Here is a 22951-nt window from a genome sequence, read left to right as displayed (position 1 = left end):
GTTTTGTGATTGCATAGTATATTTTGGCCTCTGTAACATGTTTCTTCTCAAATACCTTCCTATTTTCAAACTTATTTTTTAATTGTCTATGCTTATTGTTTTAAGACAAACATTCCAATTCTTCTTATTCTTATTTTACCCCATGTTTGGGAAACATTTGCAAAAGTGAACCCCCAAAACAAACAAACAAACAAAAACAAAGAAACAAAAAACTAGCCTTCTTTTCATTCTATGCGTGTTTTTAAAAGGTAAATGGTCCTGCTTCTTGCAGGAATTACATGAGGCAGTTTTGCAGGACAAAGATTTTTAAAAGGATTAAATTATTTAAATTTTTCTTTATTCTGAATTCCATAAAATCTTTTTCCATGTGTCCAAAAGAAATCATAGACATTACAGCAAACGATTACTATATCTTCATTATAATGTTTCTGTGAAAACAGGACACTATGGGTGAAGATGGGAAGAAAGTTGAGACAGGGTATTTCATGTCTGTCTGTTAAGTTGCTACTGGTTTTTGAAATACAGTTCCTGGACTCTTCCATACTGAATTTTATCACAACCAATAATTTAATTTACCATTCATCCCTCAGACTTATGATCAGCATAAATTATCATAAATGACATATAGTCATGAACTAATAGCTGTACATGAGGTAAATATTCACAAGTGTCTATTGAGGATTTGAAGCTAATTAAGGTACTCGCATGAGTGTTAACATTTTTGCAGTCTTGTTCAGGGCACGCATTGCAAATCTGCAAATATGTAAACAAGAGCACCTTTACCTGTGGTGAGGCTAATGCATATTTCATGCATTCTTGAGAGACACAAGCTTCCAATGACAGCACAGGCACTCTGATTTTAATGTTTGCATACAGAATATGCTAGTAATTATTGAAGTTTTTACTTTAATTAATGGAAGATAAAAAGACATTTCTTCAATGAGTAAAGTTGACAATCCTACTGAAGTTAGTTAACAGTCATACAACATCAAAAAGGGGTTTTAAAAATCTCAGTTATCACTTTTTAAAATTATCTTTATAGAATATTTTAGCTAAAGGCAAGTTTTGTAACAATCTAGGCAATTAGGTTTCATTTATAGATATGCTAAATAGAAACAGAAAATAGAAGAAAAAATAACTGCCTAAAACATTCATTTCTATTAATGAACACATACTTTATTCAAGAGACTGAACAGGGTGTTAAGTCGGATTTTGACTAGGGCAGAGTATCTAGGATCAGTAGAAGCAACGATAACCTTTGCTTTAATGGTGTAAAAGAATATAAGCAAATATGGCAAAATGCATTAGCCTTAATTTGGATCATTTCACAGTACAAAATTGATGCAATAAAAGTAAACCTTAGCAAAAACTTAGCCTAATTTACAGAAAATGAAAGAAAAAATAAATGTCTCAAACATTCATTTTTAAAGTACGTCTGTGTATTTCTGTGTCTCGTGCTACATAGTGCATTGTTCACAGGCATTGGTATCTATGTATTTGACATATAGCCTTAGAAACAATGAACGCCAGAGGTGGACTAAGAGGTATTAATTCTCACTTTAATTGCACCTCTGTGTGAGTTAGACCAATTTATTCTTTCAGCAGAAACTCTTTGCCATATGTAAGAAACACCAATAGGCAATGAGGTTATTGTCAGGAAGCAGTGATCCAGATAAAAACTTATTTACACATTCCAGTCAGTTAATCACTCTATACATGTCACTTAACAATAAGAACACTTCAGTCTCAAGTGTTCTAATGACTAAACTTAAGAAAAAAAAAAAAAGATTAGATTTTAGCCATGCTATTTTCACAGAAACACAATAATGAAGATTTAGTGATTGCTTGTTAGATAAAATTCTAATATTTTGTCAAATTTTCCAGAGGCTTTATCTGTAACACATTTACATTCTAGTCATATTCTCAGCTGTGTTTCAATGGAGTTAAAAGTATGTTTTACTCATCTTTCTTACCAAAGTTGGCTTTGTTTGAGGACAAAAATATATTGCATCTTGTATGTTCTCAAACCAATTCATAGTATGTGTTAGGTGGAATATACATTATTTACTGAATCAAAGGTCCGTCTTTCCTATAAGATAATGTGATGATAAATCTCAAGTGACAAGACATGTTGGAGAGGATGTGGAGAAAGAGGAGCATTCCCACATTTCTGGTTGAATTGCAAACGGTACAACCACTCTAGAAATCAATCTGGAAGTTCCTCAAAAAATTGGAAATAGATCTAACTGAAGACCCAGTAATACCACTCTTGGGCATATACCCAAAAGATGCTCCACAATGCCACAGGGGCACATGTTCCACTATGTTCATAGTGGCCTTTTTTTGTGATAGCTAGAAGCTGGAAATAATCCAGATGTCCCACGACAGAAGAATGAATACTGAAAATGTGGTTCATTTATACAATGGAATATTTCTCAGCTATTAAGAATGAGAACATCCTGAGTTTTGCAGGCAAGTCAATGGAACTAGAAAATATCGTCCTGAGCGAGGTAACTCAGACCCAAAAGGATATGCATGGTATGTACTCATTAATAAGTGGATATTAGCCACAAAGAAAAAAAAATACAGAATACCCGAAATACAGTCCACAGAACTCAAAAAGGTCAGCAAGCTGAAGGGCCCAAGTGAGGATGCCTCAGACACACTTGGGAGGGAGAAGAAAGCAATCACAAGGAGGGTAGGGGGAGGGATCTGGAAGGGAAAGTGGACAGGGGTCTGGGGTCAGGAGAGAGGGGAACCTGATCTGGTATTGGGTGAGGGAAAAGGACTGAAGCCCTGAGAGCCAGCAGAAAGAATAGAAACGGGCAACCTTGGGAAATACGAGGTTGGGGGACCCTCCAGAATGCACCAGAGATGTGGGAGGTAAGAGACTCTCGGCACTCAAAGGACCTTAGATGAAATGCCAGACAGTAGGGAGAGAGAACTTGGAGAGCCCACCTACAGCAGGAAGACAGGGCATCAAGTGAGGGATGGGGTTTCCATCCTACAGTCAAAACTGTGACCCATAATTGTTCCTGTCAGAAAGAATTGCAGAGGTAGAAATGGAGAAAATCCGAGGAAAAGAAGGTCCAGCGACAGACCCAAAGTTCGATCTAGCTCAAGAGGAGTTCACAAGGCCTGACACTATTACTGAGGCTATGGAGCGCTCACAAAAAAGGGACCTATCATGACCATACACTGGAAGACCCAACAAGCAGCTAAAAAAAAGTCAAATGCAGATATTTGCACCTAACCAATGGACAGAAGCTGCTGACCCCTGTGGTTGAATTAGGGAAAGGCTGGAAAAAGCTGAGGAAGAGGGTGACCTTGTAGGAGGACCAGCGGTCTGAATTAACCTGGATCCCAGAGATCTCTCAAACACTGGACCACCAACCAGGCAGCATACACCAGCTGATATGAGGCCCCCAACACATAAACAGCAGAGGACTGCTGGTCTCTGTTCAGCCAGAGAAGATGCACCTAACCCTCAGGTGTCTGGAGGCCCCAGGAAGTTTAGAGTTCTGGTGGGGTAGGGGGTAGTAAGGGTGGGGTGGAGACAAGGGGCAGGGAGGAGGTATGGGATGTGGGACAGTCAGAGGGTAGAATAGAAGAAGAATAAAAACTGGGGTGTAAATAAATAAATAATAAAAAGATAATGTTATGATAACATCCTGCAAAGCTCTAGAAGTTGAATTATAGTTGAGAATCCTTATAATACTATATAGTGTAAACCTTGCAAAAATGTTCTCAACATTCTACTAAATTAATATCTACTCTACAAAGTGAAGGAAAAGTTTATATTTATTATTCCTGTATGCTTAGGTATATAATATATTCAGAGACACAATATTGAAAAAAAAACCTGATTTTCCCTTTGCCAGTGGGTATCAGTTACAAATACCTCCTTGTGTAGGCGAAGAAGCCTCTGTTCTATGTGCTGGGACCCCATCTGGCTTGAACTTATGCAAGATCTTTGTGTGCTATTACCATTTCCATGAGTTCATATGAGCATCAGTGATCTGAATGACACTGTTTCTTTGTACTCATTCACTTCCTCTGGCTCTTAGAGCCTGTTTTTCTCGTCTTCCACACAGGTCCCTGATCCCTGAGGGATGGAGTTGATGACAGCATCAGCAGCTTCTCAGTCATTGTCTAGCTGTGACTCTCAGGGTTTATTCTCTTCTACTGCAAAAAGACGCTTCCTTATTAAGACTTGCTAAGAAACTACTCTAAGAAACATAACTGAAACTGAAGAGAATAGGAGATAATAAAAGGCATAACATTAAGCAGACTATAGTGACACAAACCCGTAGTTCCAGCACTGAGGAGGTAGAGGCAAGAGAATAAGTAATTCAAGGTCATCCTTGACTACTTATTGAGTTCAGTACCAGCCTACACTATAAAAAAAAAAAAAAAAATCTGCCTTATAAAGAAAAGAAAAAGAATAGATTTTTTTCCAGTTTATAAAAAGTCAGATTGTATTTTAAAGATGATATGATAGTGCAAGCCTTTCAGATGGAAAAATGGAAATTGGTTTAATGATATGAAGCACTTTTCTAAGTTATATAACGGTCTCTCCAAAATTGGAATTTTTTAACTAACTTTATAATATAACATATAAAACAATTAGTCTTTGTCACCAAACAAACAAACAAACAGTAAGTTGTGTCTTGATCATTAGCATTTGTCGTTTTTTGTGACACTAATGTTCTCACTACTGTAAATGTCTAGGTACCAACATAAGTAGCAATATATGGAGTGATATTTCTAAGATATCGACACAATAAGTGAAATAACTTTAAGACAATAAAATGTCAGTCAGAAGCGATGTCAACTAAAAGTGATGCATTTTAAGCTTTACTATTGTTCTTAACATTCTGATCCATGGGTTAATGTAAGAGCATAATTTAAACACTTCATATAATTCTAGTTTTAATAATCAGATCATAAAATTCTTCAAATATGGCTTTTGTAAAATGGTATTAGTAGTGCATTCACATTATTATGCAGGGAGATAAGGGATATGGTATTTAACATGCTGTTAAGAATATTTACTACTAAATTAAGTAAAATAGAAAGAAATGCATGTTACAAGCAATTGACAATAAAAATGGAGGAATTACGCCCAGAAAAATATAGTTCAGTTTAGAAATTTTGTTTAATCATTTGCTATTCCAACAAGACAGGAGAATTTAGAATCATGATTTGATGACAATTGGGAAGGATTATGTTGGAACAATCTACAAATGGTTGGAAGCAACTATGTTCTAAAAATTCATTCCAGCTTAGATATTCTGTGACTCTCTGACTACACCAACTATAGAGAATATGAAAATATAGGACCTACAGAGCTGACACTCCATAAGATATACCAAGGACAAATGGTGATCCAAGCTTAATAGATTTCAGTAAAGAACCTCCCATTCTTCTCAACTTCAAGAAGCTATTTTGCAAGATCCATAATTTTTTTTGACAGTGTGATAAATTTTATTAAAAATATAGTAATGTGAAACAAAATAACTCCACTGGTTTGCACATAGTAAGCTACATGGATAGCACACATGCCAAAAAGGGATACAAATCTCTTTTTATGTGATGCCAATGAAAACACTTTTTTGGAAAGAACAGGGACCATGGTGATATTTATGGAATACTCAGATCCTAGCAGGCACTTTGTAAAAAGAGTCAGTGAGAGATGAAGTTACCTTCCCATGAGAAGGTAGCCTGACCTAAATCGGAAGTTTGCTAATCCTCAGTAAAAATGAAACCAAACCAGAATTAGAAGACATTTCTACACCTGTGATAGTAGTAAAGTGCTTGTTTCCACTGTAGCTCCCAAAATGCCCTGATGAGTGAGAGCCAAAATGCCTTTCAGATCGTGAGGCCAAGTGATAAATTGCTCTGCCAGTGTGTTTCTCCCTCTCCAAACCCATAAAAACCTTTCTCTGCACTCTAAGTGACAGTTGGTAGACAAGTCTAGATAATCAAACCAGTACAACTTCTATTGGACGTTCTGAGCCCTGTGCAAAGTGCTAAAGTAACTCGAGAATGCTCTTTGCAATGGAAGAATACAATGTGACCAACCAGAAAAAAACAACAGTGAGGCCCAGGCATGTTTTGTTTTTATTATTTCTAATAATTAAAAACTACTTCTTATAATTATGATTAAAGATGTAGCATTATAGAGAACATATTTTTAATTAATCTATGTACTGAAAAATATTATTTATTTCATCTGTTTTCATATTCTTCCTTAATCCATATAAAGGACAACATAAGAAAGTTATTAATATTCTTGCAAAAACACCATTATTGTTATCTTTTGACTACAACAGATATCCATGTACTGTTCTAACACAAAGAAATGAATACAAGCTCTAAATAGAAGCATAAAAGCCTGAATAAATTGAGGCTGGCAGGATGGCTCAGTGGCTAAGAGCAATGACTGCTCTTCTGAAGGTCCTGAGTTCAAATCCCAGCAACTACATGGTGGCTCACAACCACATGTAATGAGATCTGACACCCTCTTCTGGTACGTCTGAAGACAGCTACTGTGTACGTACTTATAATAATAAATAAATCTTTTTTAAAAGGAATAAATTAATTTGCATAATTGATTTACATTAAACCACATTCTGAGAACTTTCTTCTGTCATTAGCTGAAGTGTGCTATACTTCATCTCAAACATTTTGTTGGCACATGCCTTCAATATGTTTGCATGAAGCTATATTGCCTATATATAATACATATGAACAAAATGGGGAGCATGACAAGATTTCATACATGCTCTAGGCAAGTGTTAGGTACCATCCATATTCTATTCTACATTATCTCTTTATTTGATAGTAAAACTCATTAGATCAATTTTCTTTAGAAGTCAGTCGTATTCAATAATCAAATTGGATTCCAATTCAGAAGGAAAGCGTGTATGGATAGTGAGTGAGAAAAAGTTTCCAAATTAACTGCCCTTTGATGAGATAATGGCAAGAGGAAGAAGGCGATTATGGAGAAAATGATGAGTCTTAGTGTGGACAGTTTTATTTGAAGAAAGTTACAGATAACAGTTTTTAAGGCAGAGTTAGCATTAGAGTTTTCTAGACTGTGCTTCCTTGCATTGGAACATAAAGATCGACTGAAGCAAAGGAGCTACTAATAGTGTAAAGTTCTATCTTACAAAACCTATTGGAATACAAAATGCTGATGAAAAGATGGACATTTTCAATGAAAGACATTAAAATCAAAGTTATCTTTTTTTAAATCACTAAATTGTGCATAAATGTTAACATCAAGGATTTTGTTGTGCCTTTTAATAATCCAGCTACAGTAGACCTTCACTCAGTTTAAGAAAATACCAGCTCGCTAAATAGATTAGGCACTAGGTAGACTCAATGGTGTTAATGCTTTAAACTCCACGGTGGGGGAATATGGTCTTCACTGATGTACAGAGGTTTACAGATGGGTATGCACATTGAAGTATCCAATGGACCTGGGGTCTTCATCAGGGTGCTCATCGATGTATTTTGAAAATAACCTGTATTCCCTAGCATGGTAACATTTTCTGGTTTGAATTCACACTTCCAACAGAAGGGTTTTTTTTATTATTATTATTTATTCAAATGTACGGTGAATTTAGGGTCTGAGGTTTCCTTTCTTACTTTTGTCCTCATGCTAAGCATACACTCAGCCCTAAATGTACTCCTTCAACTTTGTGACTGCCTGATTTCCTTCCCATTTCCTGGCCAAACTGTTCCCAAAGAGAGAACTAAAGAAGGATTGTGCATGGAAGGACTTAGATTTCTCCCTGAGTTACTGTCAATATAAAATTTCAAACTTTTGAAAAAAAAATTAGATTAATAGAGTGGGCAATGCCACTAAATAGGAGATTATGAGGGTGTTTCTCCTGTCATTGATTACTGTATGGGCTGAATATACAGCTCACTTGAAAGAATCCTGGACTTAACATGAAAGAATCCGTGAGTTCTATCTCTGCCTGTAGTCTCAACTCTAGGGAGTGTGTAAAGTTTGGTGGTTTGAATAGGAATAGCCCCAAGAGGCTAATAGAGTGCATTACTTGGAAATAGGGAGTGGCACAATTAGGACTTGGGGCCTTTTTGAAATAGGTATGGCTTTGCTGGAGTGGGTGTGACCTTGGTGGAGTAGGTGTGGCCTTGGAAGAAGTGTGTCACAAACCTGGCACAGTGTTCCTGTTGCAGCCTGTGGAGGCAGGTTTAGAACTCTCACCTTCCTTTCCAGTACCATGTTTGTCTGGCTACAGGCATGTTTCTTGCTATAACAATAATGGATCAAACCTCTGACCCGTAAGCCAGCCCCAATTAAATGTTTTCCTTTATAAGAGTTACTGAGAACAAGGTATCTCTTCACAGCAAAGGAAACCCTAACTGAGACATAATGTTAATTCTCAGGTAAATACTGTGTGGATATATAATTACAGTATATCATTATTATATTCAGTAAGTGTTTGCTATTATTGTTTCCATACTAACTAAATATGATTCCCTGTTGCATAAAATAAATGTTCCTGAATTATAGATAAGCTGAATTTTTATCATTGCTATCTCTTCAAGTGATGGAAATAATTTCTAACCTGATCTTTATGATATAATTAAGGTTTTGAAATACTAACTGACTATTTACACTAGTTTAAAACTTGTTTTGTAGAATGTGAGACTTTTTTTTTTTTTTACAAACAGCCCAGCATTATTTTTGTCTAAAATAAGCAAGGGATACAACACAGAACAATTCACTTTGACATAATTAACATCTTAACAACAAAGGAATCATGTGACAAGAGTTCTCACCAAAGTGAAGTTGGTTGATTAAGAAATTTCCCATTGAATCTGTTTACTTCTGACTCCAAACATGAGTCCTATGCAAGACTCTAAACTGAAGAGATAACAGGGAGGTTGTTTCTCTGAAATATATACATACATACATACATGTAGGTAGGTAGGTAGGTAGGTAGGTAGGTAGATAGATAGATAGATAGATAGATAGATAGATAGATAGATAGATAGATATGCCCAAATTTCAGTGGTGATGCTCTCCTATGTAGACTATATAATCTACATCAGCACCTTCTTTCTAAAATGAAAAATGTCTCCAGGGAAGTTCAGTTACTCAAGAGAATAGAAAAAGAAAATCATGGGTCCTATGTGAAACTATGGAGTAATAAAGGAGAAATAGATGTCTCCATTATAAATGTCCCTTGTGTTGCTTTATCTGCTAAACCATTTTCCTCTCAGGTTATGAGGACTTGACCAATTCTTACTCACAACACTGAAACCAATTGAGGAAAAACTGATTCTATTTCAAGCCTGGATGGGCGTGGACTGATGGGTGGTTTGATGAAGGCAGCCATATGATGACTTTTTATGAGAAAATCTTTGACAAGCTGTCAAAACTCTTTTGGAGGAAGAAATGGTGGATAGAATTGCTCAGAGGAAGATGTGTCAATTCAGCTATCTTATACCTACATCATACTTTGATGCTAGATGAGTGGTCTCTGTGGATCCTATGCTAGAAATTAGGTTAAAGGAAGACATTGATTTTTAAACATTCAATTAATGAAACAGTGGTTACATTAATGCCAGAAATTTTAAAATGTTTCATTAATTCTTTGAGAATTTAATGCAATGCATTTTGGTCTTATTGCCCCATTTTTTTCCCTTTAGCTCCTTCCTATACTTTAAAATAAGTAAGTTAGATTTTTTATTTTTAAACTGAGACTTGCACAAATTATTGATGATTCACAAGGAAAAACGGCTTGGCCAAATAGCTCAATGCAAACACTGTACTTCAAACGTTTATATTACAAATGTTAAAAGAATCTGAAGGGGAAATCTGTTAAGAAATAGCAAAAGAGGGCTGGGCGTGGTGGCGCACGCCTTTAATCCCAGCACTTGGGAGGCAGAGGCAGGCGGATTTCTTAGTTCGTGGCCAGCCTGGTCTACAAAGCAAGTTCCAGGACAGAGAGTCACAATGTCAAGGTTGCCACAGATAAATTATAGCCACCCTTGGCTATTCTTACCATTGTGAAAGTCCTTTACTTCACTGGGATTCCAGCAGTGGTACAGCTAGCCACCATGCTCTAACAGAAGCTGAATGAGAGTGCTCACGCTGTGTCTTGAACGGCACACTGCTTTACCTGACAGACAGACAGAGTCTACTTAACTGACACACAACCAGGGCATATTTCATGTAACAAATTAAACTTTCAGGTCCTGTGTGACTTTTTTTCTAATGATTGTCAGTCTGTGCCTTCCTGGCCATCACTCTAAAACATGTGTTCTCCCAGCATCCCAGAAGAGATACGGCATGCGGAAGCTAAACTGTATTTAATATAGCTGCCAAAGCAAGATACTGATAGTAAAATTTATTGCTACTATACTCCAGTCACACAGGACGGCATCATGAGTTCTAAATCTACTATTCAGGAGCCTTCATGATAACAGTCTCTGCCTTACTTCTTCTCTCCCTTTCACAGCTGCCAAAACCCAACCTAATTTGTACAAGTCAGCTCACACACCCATGCCTCACTTCTTGCAAGAAAATTCCCTTACTTCATAATTGTGTTTCCATGTGTACTTTGAATCTATAATTGACCTTACACATCCAGCCAGGAATTATGCTTGATAATATACAAGTCCTTCAATTATCTATGTACTAGAATACTGACAATATATCAGTCTTTTTTAATCCCAATTATTCATAAGAGGCTTGCATAATTTAAGTAAATGAAATAGTAACCAAACTAGGAAATCATAGTTATCATACCATTTAATATACATTATTAAAAATACTTTAGAAGACTGTCCTGCCTTACATTAGTTAGGAAAATACCCCTTAGGGTTTTAGTCATATATCTGCAATATCTTTTCTGCAAGTGATGAACTATTATTGTCCTGTGGCAGAAATCTATCTCTGAAAATTTTTTACTCATTCATTTATCTACTTGTGGTTATCTACAACATTATGTATTTATTTCTTATAACATTGCACATTTTTTTTTCTTATTTGGGATTACAATAGTCTCTGAGCAAAACATCACACTGACTGAACTCAAAATGCTGAAAACTTGGAACCATGAAATGTTGAAAATAACCAGCATATTTTTTCAGGTGTTGCACCAAAATGAGAAACATTTCTTTACTGTTCAATAACTGCAGGGTGTCTCACAATAAGCTTTGAAATTTTCCTCTGTAGTTTTATAGGCAAAGTATCCTTGTGTTTGCTGACTTAAAAGCAAAGCATTATGTTAGAGTTATAGTCCAGCATGAGCTCAGATCTCACCAGAGGCTCTCGGCAGTTAACATCTTCTAACCAAGACTTGTAATGTTAATATTTTATGAGGATTGTGGCTTAAATGATCAATAGAAGAAATTCCTCTGCCAGAAAACTGTGTCTGCACCCTGCTTGGGAAATCCCATACTAGTGAGCTATTTGTTTTTAGATTTTAATACCTATAAGCATACAGGCAAGGGTTACAGAGCTTCTCTGTGAGCAACCAGGAATAAAAGAAGCTGTGGTACAGAGGAGCTAGCAGCTTCATCTTCATTAGCACCCCTTCCCTCCTTCCATTATTCATTATTTGTGTTTTAATGTTACCTGGTCTTTGCTCCTTCAGTCCCAAACATTTGATTCATTAAGGCTTTAAACAACCCACTCCCCTCTGCTGTTTTGATGTTTTCATCTCTCGCCTAATGGATGATTATTTACATGAAAACTTAAGCCCTCCTGCTTTGCTCTGTCTCTTTTATCTGCCAACCTGGCCTAGACATGTGGCTTTGAATCCTTTGTCTCTTATTAGAGAGCTTCAGGAGGTTCCTCTACCCATATCAGAAAAGGAAATCACCTTTTCCACTTTTCTCTAAAACCAGTTGCCACTCAACTTTTAAAAAGCAGACTTTTTATCTTTTGTTTTGTTTTGTTTTGTTTTTCCCTGTAGGAGATGGGTAATGGAGAAAAATGGTGTATTGGTAGAATAAATTACCACTAACCAGAGGATCCCCGAGTTTAAATTTCATCTCTCATCATTCTGGAGCATAAATGTCTCAAGCCCAAGTGCTGGCATATTTGACTCATAATGGAGATTTTGAAGGAGAGAATCTGTCCTGTGCTTCTTAGTTTCTGTAGCTACTACACTACAGACACATCACTGCAACCTGCCATTATTATACAGCATATTTCCATGTAGGTCTCTGATTCTGTGTCCCCTCCCCTCTCCCCCTCCCCCCTCTCCTTCCCCTCCCCCTCCCCCTTCCCTTCATCTCCCCCTCATCCCCTCCCCTCCCCTCTTCTCTAACAGGGAATGCTTATATTAGATTCGGAAGATTAGGAACCCTCTCAATTCTTAAAAGCATTTTGTGTAAAATGATTGTATCTTTGAATTACATAGGAAATCAGAATCCTATGTGTACCTTTGAAGAACAGTTACACAGCTATTAGAGATTAAAATATGTGAATTATTTATAGAAGTCTTCATGTGTTAAGAATCTTTTAAAAAATATTAAGGAGTCTGTGCATGAGGATTTAGCTATATAATATTGCTAATTAGATATATTATAATGTTATTAATGTAAAAGGAAAAAAGAAAAGTAAAGGGGAAGGAGGAGAGAGAAAATAAAGCAAGTTAAATATCACGTTCAAGAGTGGGATGATAAAATTAATTTGACATTGATAGAATTTATTAAACAAGCTACTGATTCAGTCTATTTTCCTTTTTGTAAACAAAATCCTGAATAAAGAATCAAGATTACTTTAATTCTTCAGAGCTTCAAGATTATGGTGCTGGATTTTACTAGTCTGAGAGGGCTTCTTTCATCAAGGTAGCTGGAATAAGAATACAAGAGACCACATGGGGTTATTCAGGAGTTAAAGTTGGTGGTCATTTGTAGCAATTCATTGCCCTGGGAACTCAGCCCACAAGACCTAGCAGTTTGGGATTTGGAGCGATTCCCCAATGACTTAGTCATCCTCTACTAGTATTCAACTTTTAAAGGAACCACCTCACATTAATACTGCCACAGTGAAAATCAGGAGACTAGGAAAGGAACATTTAGGGGGAAAGTCACATTCCTACCACAATGTGGTACACATTAAATTTAAAAATAAACATCTAAAGCAGATGTGAAATTCTCTGAGGACCATGAAGCTTCTAGTGTCAGGAATGAGGACAACTCACCTCCCACCATGTCCATCAGGTCTGTTCCACTATCTTGGACTTAGTTTTATTTTTATTGCGGTGCAAAGGACTATTACTGCTGTATCTATCTTTAAGTCTATACCAGATAGCAATTTAAGAAATTAAAGGCAGTAGGAATTTTTTCTATAGGCCAATCATCTATGCCCATTTATATCATCATCAACAACAACAAAATACAGTTAAGAAATAAAAATAGGGACAAAATTAGATTATTAAACAATCCTTAATAGATAATATTGTGGTCATCTTAGTATCCATGTGTGTATATGCATGTTCTTGTCTAATACATTTATCCAGATGTACTTAGAAACCAAGGACAAATTTCAGACCAAATTCATACAATAATAGTGAAATTTTGAGATTATTTTCAAATATTTATTTTTATCCAGATATATGCACAAATTTTCAAACACTTGGAAGTAAAGGGTCACTTAAAAGAATAAATTTAAGTATCCTTAAATAAATTTAATTGCTCAGTACAGAATACTTCTGTTTTTTCTACCTCTAAAAGATCACCATATTTCAACACTTAATTGGCAATTAAATCACTATATCTAGTAAAAATATTAATGAACATATGTTTAGGTTTGTTTGTGAAATTTTTCATGTATTTAAATTGTCCTTTTTTTTAAAAAGTAAAATATCTCCAAAGACACATTAAAATCAAATAAAATAAGTTTCTTTATTTATTAAATAGGTCATTACTAAAATTAGTAAACTTTTAGCTAGAATTTTTCAGTAAATTAGTATTTTATGCCTAGATATATGGAATGAGTTTTGTGTTATTAAAGGTGAAGAGTTCTGCAAATGAAAATAAAATCATAACTATGGAAAGTTATGATATAATTTCCTAGCAAACTGTTGTGGAAGTCTGCTGGCTAGAGATGAAATTAATTGAATTAGCCACTATAGGATTGTGTTTTAGTCAGGGTTTCTATTCCTGGACAAAACATCATGACCAAGATACAAGTTGGGGAGGAAAGGGTTTATTCGGCTTACACTTTCTGTGAACTTGCTGCTCATCACCAAGAAAGTCAGGACTGGAACTCAAGCAGGTCAGAAAGCAGGAGCTGATGCAGAGGCCATAGAGGGATGTTCCTTACTGGCTTGCTTTCCCTGGCTTGCTCAGCCTGCTCTCTTATAGAACCCAAGACTACCAGCCCAGAGATCATCCCACCAACAAGGGGCCTTTCCCCCTTGATCACTAATTGAGAAAATGCCTTACAGTTGGATCTCATGGAGGCATTTTCTCAACTGAAGCTCCTTTCTCTGTGATAACTCCAGCTGTGTCAAGTTGACACAAAACTAGCCAGTACAGATTGTAAAAATATCTTTATTCATTTGATATAACTGTTATTTTTGAGGCTTACTGCCTCAGTCTACTAATCTAGGCCTAGAATGTTTTCAGCTTCTGACACTTGCTGCTGAATAAACTCACCCCTTCCTAGTTATTTCTGATCTCTGACTGACTGGTTCTACTCAGCTGTTCTGGCTCAAACTCTTCTCCAAGCTGACTGATTCAGTCTGGCTTCTCTCTGTCAGCCTCTTCTGAATTGTTCTACTGCCATCACACTAACTTAAACAATCTGTTCTAAGATTTTGGCTCCGTCTCTTCTCAGGCTCATTCTGTCTTCACCTATGTCTAGCTTGCTCTTTCTCTGCAACCTGTCTCTGTAAACTGTCCTCATAAAACTCCCTTTCTGCCTCTTTCTTTTTTTTTGTCTTCTCCCCTTCTTCCTTAAGTAGCTTCTCTTTCCTCTGTCTTCTTGTGAGAGTTGGGCATATCCTATTCTGTCAAATCTTTCTCTAATTCCACACTTTATCTGCCACTCAGTTAGACAACAGTTTTACTAACTTGAGAGTAGTGAAGAGTAGGAAAAGAAACAGAGCAGCAGCCAACCAAGAAATGCAGCCCAGGCCAAGAGACTGGAGTAGCCAAAATGTCTGTGTTATATGGAGATGAAGCTCAGGGTTGGGCTTTGTAGGGAGAGGTTTAGTATAAGGAGCAGGTTGAGAAGTGCAGGGAGAAGATACTGGGTTTCAAGACTGGTTTCTTTCTGGCTTTGTTGATGTCAAAGAGCAAGGCAATCTCTTCTATTGTAAGGAGCCGCCCTCACATTCGCCATTACAAGATGGCGCTGATGGCACTGGCACCCGTGTAATCAAACCATCTGTGCATGCGCCGGGGTAGTTTCCCACCCCATGTGCTCTGCCTTCCCCGTGACGACAACTCCGGNTCAAGTTGACACAAAACTAGCCAGTACAATTGACCCCTTGTCAACTTGACACACAAACACATCACTAGTAAGCCTCAACCCTTACATTCTTATTCATCCCCAAGGTCGAAATATCTTTAAACGCCCCAAAGTCTTTACATATTCTTAAATTTTCAATCTCTTTAAAATATCTATCTTTACGATTAAAAGTCTCTTAACTGTGGGCTTCACTAAAAAACTTCCTTCAAGAGGGAAAAGCATCAGGGCACAGTCACAATGAAAAGCAAAATCAATTTCCAACTGTCCAATATCTGGGATCCACTCAGGATCTTCTGGGCTCCTCCAAGGGCTTGGNTCACTTCTCCAGCCATGCCCTTTGTAGCACACGCGTCGTCCTCTAGTCTCCAGATGCCTGTACTCCACTGCTGCTGCTGCTCTTGCTGGTCATCTCATGTTACTGACATCTCCAAAACACTGCATGGCCCCTTCAGTCCTGGGCCATCTATTGCAACTGAGGCTGCACCTTCACCAATGGCCTTCCATGGCCTCTCACAGTGCCAAGCCTCAGCTGCTCTCATACTTTCAAAACCAGTACCACCTGGGTGACCCTTACACATTACCAAGTCCCACTGCAGCAGGAGGACAACCTTGGCTATCTCTGGAATACAGCCTCTGAGCTCTCAAAAAACACATCCCAGAAGATGTCACTTCAATGATGCTGGTCTCTTCTTAATCACCACTAATTTCTTAGCTCCAGCTAACCAGCATCAATAGTCCCAGTAATGCCAAGGTTTTGCTTTAGTAGTTCTGGTATCTTGTTAATCACAGCTGATTCTTCAGCCCCAGCTAACCAGAACTACCAAAACTTCACAATAAAAATAGCAATGGCCCTGAAGAAAATCTTTAATTTTCCCTCTGAAATTTCACAAGCCAGGCCTCCATCTTCTGCACTGTTTTCAACATTATCTTCCAAGCTCCTATACAACATCTGACAGAGCTCTTAACAATGAATGGATCTTCAAGCCCAAAGTTCCAAAGTCTTTCCACAGTCCTCCCCAAAACATAATCAGGTTGTCACAGGAATACCCCAGTATGCTGGTACCAATGTTTTAGTCAGGGTTTCTATTCCTGGACAAAACATCATGATCAAGAAACAAGTTGGCGAGGAAAGGGTTTATTCGGCTTACACTTTCTGTGAACTTGCTGCTCATCACCAAGGAAGTCAGGACTGGATCTCAAGCAGGTCAGAAGGCAGGAACTGATGCAGAGGGTCATGGAGGGATGTTCCTTACTGGCTTGCTTTCCCTGGCTTACTCAGCCTGCTCTCTTATAGAACCAAGAATACCAGCCCAGAGATTGTCCCACCAACAAGGGGCCTTTCCCCCTTGATCACTAATTGAGAAAATGCCTTACAGTTGGATCTCATGGAGGCATTTTCTCAACTGAAGCTCCTTTCTCTGTGATAACTCCAGCTGTGTCAAGTTGACACAAAACTAGCCAGTACAGATTGTAAAAATATCTTTATTCATTTGATATAACTGTTATTTTTGAGGCTTACTGCCTCAGTCTACTAATCTAGGCCTAGAATGTTTTCAGCTTCTGACACTTGCTGCTGAATAAACTCACCCCTTCCTAGTTATTTCTGATCTCTGACTGACTGGTTCTACTCAGCTGTTCTGGCTCAAACTCTTCTCCAAGCTGACTGATTCAGTCTGGCTTCTCTCTGTCAGCCTCTTCTGAATTGTTCTACTGCCATCACACTAACTTAAACAATCTGTTCTAAGATTTTGGCTCCGTCTCTTCTCAGGCTCATTCTGTCTTCACCTATGTCTAGCTTGCTCTTTCTCTGCAACCTGTCTCTGTAAACTGTCCTCATAAAACTCCCTTTCTGCCTCTTTCTTTTTTTTTGTCTTCTCCCCTTCTTCCTTAAGTAGCTTCTCTTTCCTCTGTCTTCTTGTGAGAGTTGGGCATATCCTATTCTGTCAAATCTTTCTCTAATTCCACACTTTATCTGCCACTCAGTTAGACAACAGTTTTACTAACTTGAGAGTAGTGAAGAGTAGGAAAAGAAACAGAGCAGCAGCCAACCAAGAAATGCAGCCCAGGCCAAGAGACTGGAGTAGCCAAAATGTCTGTGTTATATGGAGATGAAGCTCAGGGTTGGGCTTTGTAGGGAGAGGTTTAGTATAAGGAGCAGGTTGAGAAGTGCAGGGAGAAGATACTGGGTTTCAAGACTGGTTTCTTTCTGGCTTTGTTGATGTCAAAGAGCAAGGCAATCTCTTCTATTGTAAGGAGCCGCCCTCACATTCGCCATTACAAGATGGCGCTGATGGCACTGGCACCCGTGTAATCAAACCATCTGTGCATGCGCCGGGGTAGTTTCCCACCCCATGTGCTCTGCCTTCCCCGTGACGACAACTCCGGCCGATGGGCTGCAGCCAATCAGGGAGCGACACGTCCGAGGCGGAGGACAGTCCTCCATAAAAGGGATGGGTTTCCGCCATTCTATCATTCTCTCTATCTCTCTCTCTCTCTCTGGCTCTCTTCTCCACTGGCTCCTGAAGGGGTAAGCAATAAAGCTTGTGCCGCAGAAGATTCCGGTTGCCCTGAGCGTGTTCTTACCAGGGGGAACAAAAGTGCGGGCAATATTCTATAACTACTTCCTTGTGAAACTGGGGTGTTATGGTTGGAGCCCAGGAAGGCTGAAATGTCAGTCAAAGTAAAAAGAGAGAGACAAACAGATTAGCAGGCTATTTTGCTCACTGTTCAGGTTCTGTGGAACTACATGGGGCTAGGGAAGTGCAGGACACTTTGGAGTAGTCTAGGATACACCTAGGGCTGATGAGTTGTACTCAGCCTTGAAGCAGTCTGCAGTTGCCTGGAACTTGTTGGGACAGAGAAACTAGGGAAAAAAGGTATTTAAGGAATTTGCAGGAAAATCTGTATCTTGGGTGTGTATTTGAAACTTGTAGGCCCAAGTTATTGGTGGGAGGGAGTCTGAAGACCAGGAAGGGAATACCCCACCCTTGGGAATAGGGAGTGGAGAAACTTAGAAGTATTTATCTCATTCTACTTGACCTGTGAGAAGTGGATTCAAATCAACACCCTGAAGCCTACATGATTTTTTAAGTTTACAAAAAGAGATAAAAGTTTTAGCTGTATTAGCATTATCATTGTCTGTAATTTGTACTGAAATCCACATTGTAGAAAAACCAAAACAAAAACAAGCAACGAAATAACTGCAGACTCCTCCCTTTAACTCATAATAAAAGCTTGTTGCTTTATTCCAAATGGTCATCCTATCCAAGCTTCTGGTGAAGTTAAATGGCATGTCTCTCTTAACCATAGTAAAGATGGCTGCCAATCGCATAGTTGCTTTCATCCTAATGATGTCATCAGACAAGGTGAAGGCAAGTCACGTGGTTGCTATTTAAAAACATCTATTTTTCTAGATCTGAATATGGTGTTAGCTAAAAGCATTAACATTTTTCCCCTCTCCAGAGGGTTTATATATAGATTGGACAAAGAAGTTTTCAGCACAGGGAGAAGCACATTTTACCTACACTTGAAAGACAATTAAAGAAAATAGAAAAATTTTGAGTTTGAGATCATGGTATCACAGTGCTTTACCAAGGCTAGATTACTAAACCAGAACTCTATTGATTAATGTTAAAACTCTGAACTTTTGAAGTGTTATAGATAGGGAAAGAAGTCAGAACGCTTTCTGGTTTTTTCTTTATGCACTTTAAATCACTTTCTTATGCCTTTACAACATGCATTTACACAGCTTAAATGACTTTCCTAGACACTCACAGCTTTCAAAACCTTTAAACCTTTTCTTTCTATGTAATCTTTTACCAGGAGACACAGATGATTGATTATTGAGAGCAGTCATTGCAAAGCAAGTTCCTTTAAACAAAGGAATAGTAACAAGTTACTTTGAAACCTGTTTTGTGAGTGTATCTTTATCAGCCTGAAGTCAGCTAGCAAGGTAAACTGTGTCTGCCTTTCTCAGCAGACCTAGCAGTTCTAGCAAGAATGAGCTGAGAAGCAGCTGCAGAACTGGGAAGCAGCTGGTATGTTGTTGCTACTAAACTGACAAACCTACAGGTAGCCTTGTCTGCAATACTATCAAAGATCAAAGAAGGATAAATTATAGCAGAAGATATAAGACAATGTATTATTTATTGGCCTAAGTAACAATTAAAATGACACTATGTGGGAAGTTACCCTAGGCTCCTGGGGTCTTGATGACTTCAGTGGAGGGTGGGGTGTGTCTGGGGGATGAGAGTGGAGTAGAGGCAGTTGCTCTTCAGCTACCACATAAGACAGAATTAAATCTTCAACTGCCATACAGGATAGCATTAGCCTTCTGCTCCCTGACCCAGAAATGGAGGAAAACTGAGCTAACTTGGCCAGGCAGAGTAGGGCAACCAACCCAAAGGAGTCTACAGTTTGGGCTGGACCCTGGGGGCAGGCAATGTATGGATCAGGATTGCTTGATTGTTAGTGTTACATCAATCCAAGTGTAGAAATCTGTGCCCTTCATGTTCTTTGGAGAAATTAGGGTCTACTTTTTGAAGTAGCATTTCTGTTGACCATGAAAAGACTTTTTTATTAAATCTTTTAAATATCATACTCAACAGTTCTCTAAAGAGAATGAGGACCATTATCTAGTAAGTATCCTGACTTAAACAAACTATACTTTTTTTAGTTACTTGCTTTAGGCTAAAACTTGAAAACACATACTAGAGGCTAAATACAGCTTGTTATTGTAAATGAATTACATTTGAACTTTGATTAGCTATAAACATAGTTCTGACAACGTTGAAGAATTTGATCCTTTGTGAAATAACTGACCATTAACTTACATGGTTTAATTATCTTTAACAGTTTACAACACAATAGTAGCTATTGTAAAATTAGAATTTTACATCTTTATCTCTCAAGTTTGAACCTTAAATTTTTGAGTTGAAGATTTGATTGAAGATCCTTTAGCACCCAAATAAAACTTTAAACCATAAATACAGTCCACAGAGAAACTGGTAACATTATCCTTTTATAATGTACCATTGCAGAATATTGTAGGGTTTTTTTTTTTTTGTATGACTCAGTTTATCCAAATAGCTACAGCCTAGTATGGTAAACAAAGACCTGAGGCTAGACAAATATCTAAAATTTAATAAAGTTAGCAGAGATCAAGAGGCTAGACATCTATCTTTTTTTCAGTTACTCTTAACCTGAGTATACTTTAAGAATTTATAAACCTTAATTATCAAATATATATAATTTATTAAACAAACTATTTCTTATCTAAAATTTCTTTAGCATGGTATTGAAAATAGTTGGCAAAGACATAGTTAGACATAGAACTCTAAGTCAGTTTTTGTTAATTTGAGTAGACCTTTAGATATCTTGAGGAGATATTTTATAGACCTGTTACTGTCTCCTTAGTCTAAAAAGGAGATGCAGTGATAAGCAGAAGGCTCAGCAGGACTCAGAAATTTTATATTTGTTGCTTTATTCCAAATGGTCATCCTATCCAAGCTTCTGGTGAAGTTAAATGGCATGTCTCTCTTAACCATAGTAAAGATGGCTGCCAATCGCATAGTTGCTTTCATCCTAATGATGTCATCAGACAAGGTGAAGGCAAGTCACGTGGTTGCTATTTAAAAACATCTATTTTTCTATTATATCTTTTTTCTTTGGTTTTTTGAGACAGGGTTTTATTATATCTATTTTCTAAGCAGTAGAATAAAATAGAATATGCTGTAGCAAATTAAGATTACCTATGTAATTCTCACTTCCCCCCTGGATATACCCCTTAATTTAATTAGTTCCCTTTCCCCCTATATGATATACTAGAAGAATAGGTATCAGAATTGAAAAAAGAATAAAAAACTGTTGCAGAAGGGAATACACTATTAAATACCAAGTCTGATGGGGCAACTAAAAATAAATTGAAGAAAAGGGTATTGGATCAAAGGAATAAAATATGAAAGACTTGAAATATGATGTAAAATTTTGTATTTGCATCTCAAGATAGTTAACAAGAAAAGAACATGCATATCAGTGACTACTTAAGCAAAGTACTGGAGAATGTTAGGGAAAGAACCAGAAAACTGAGACAGATGTATCCTTTGCAAACCCGATGTCCAGCCTCACTCCATGTGAGTAACTTCCATAGCCCTCTCAGGGGGTGACTCATCATTTGCCTATTTATTTGTTAACAATTGTTTCCACTAGTGACAAATAAACTTTATATATTTGAGCACCTAGTCATTGTCTTTACATCCTAATACAATGAATGCCATGTGATGTTTGGAGCCTTCATTTGTTGTTCACAGCTCATAGGCAGTATTCTATAGTGCCAAGCAGAAAACTGATGCTTACTAATTGAATTTTGAATGAAAGATTAGATACATAGATTCATGATTGAACTATGTTTTTACTTACACCTTTGTAAGTTTTTTGACATTATAATGAAGTCATCAGTTGTATATATAGAATTATATTGTACACCGTAGTCATGAATGTGTTCATTTTCTTTTCACCTTGAGAAGGCTGTAGACTTCCTGAAGGCAGAGCTATGTTTTACTCCTCTTTGAACTACAGAGCACTCAGGGGATAATTTTGTAAATGAGTGAACATTTTTAATAATGCCCTAGAAACTAGGCTCATTTTGATCAAAGGAAAATTTTACATTTCATAAGTTATTAAATATGGAAAATATACTTTAAATTCAGAGAGATAAGAGGTCTGGTCAACTGCTTAGAGAATAGGATTATGCTTGTATTGTAATTTAGGAACATGTTATCTTGACTTGAGAGTTCCACTGTCTATTAACTACTTCTTTTGTTAAAAGCATATCTGGTCCACACAGGCAAATGCAAGACTCTGGAACATTCCTTGAGATGATCATCCAAGAAGGATTAAATGACTTCATAACACTATATTCTTCAACTTACCACATACCTGTATGTCTGAGGAAAAAAATGTAACTTTTGTTTAAAATACATAATGAAAATGGAAATATCAGAGCTTTATCCAGAATAAATGTGAATTTAAAGGAAAATTCTTCATTTACATAAATCTTTCACTTAAGAAGATGTATGTTAGCCGGATGTGGTGGTGCATGCCTTTAATCCCAGCACTTGGGAGGCAGAGGCAGGCAGATTTCTGAGTTCCAGGACAGCCTGGTCTACAAAGTGAGTTCCAGGACAGCCAGGGCTACTCAGAGAAACCCTGTCTCAAAAAAGCAAAAGAAAAAAAAGAAAAAAAGAAAAGAAAAGAAAAGGAAAAGAAAAAGAAAAAGAAAAAGAAAAAGAAAAAGAAAAAGAAAAAGAAAAAGAAAAAGAAAGATGTATGTTTAATCAAAATTTGAATAAACCCTTAATGTCTAAAAAATAAACTTTTAAAAATAGAAATATAGGATTTTGATCGGGGAAATCAACTTTCTATTACTATTTTGAATTTTTTTGCCTGAAATTTTCATTAGATATAATTTTCAGC

Source organism: Mus caroli, chromosome 6 (genome assembly GCF_900094665.2).
Source record: "Mus caroli chromosome 6, CAROLI_EIJ_v1.1, whole genome shotgun sequence".
Lineage (NCBI taxonomy): Eukaryota > Metazoa > Chordata > Mammalia > Rodentia > Muridae > Mus > Mus caroli.
Note: the sequence above shows the minus strand (reverse complement) of the source record.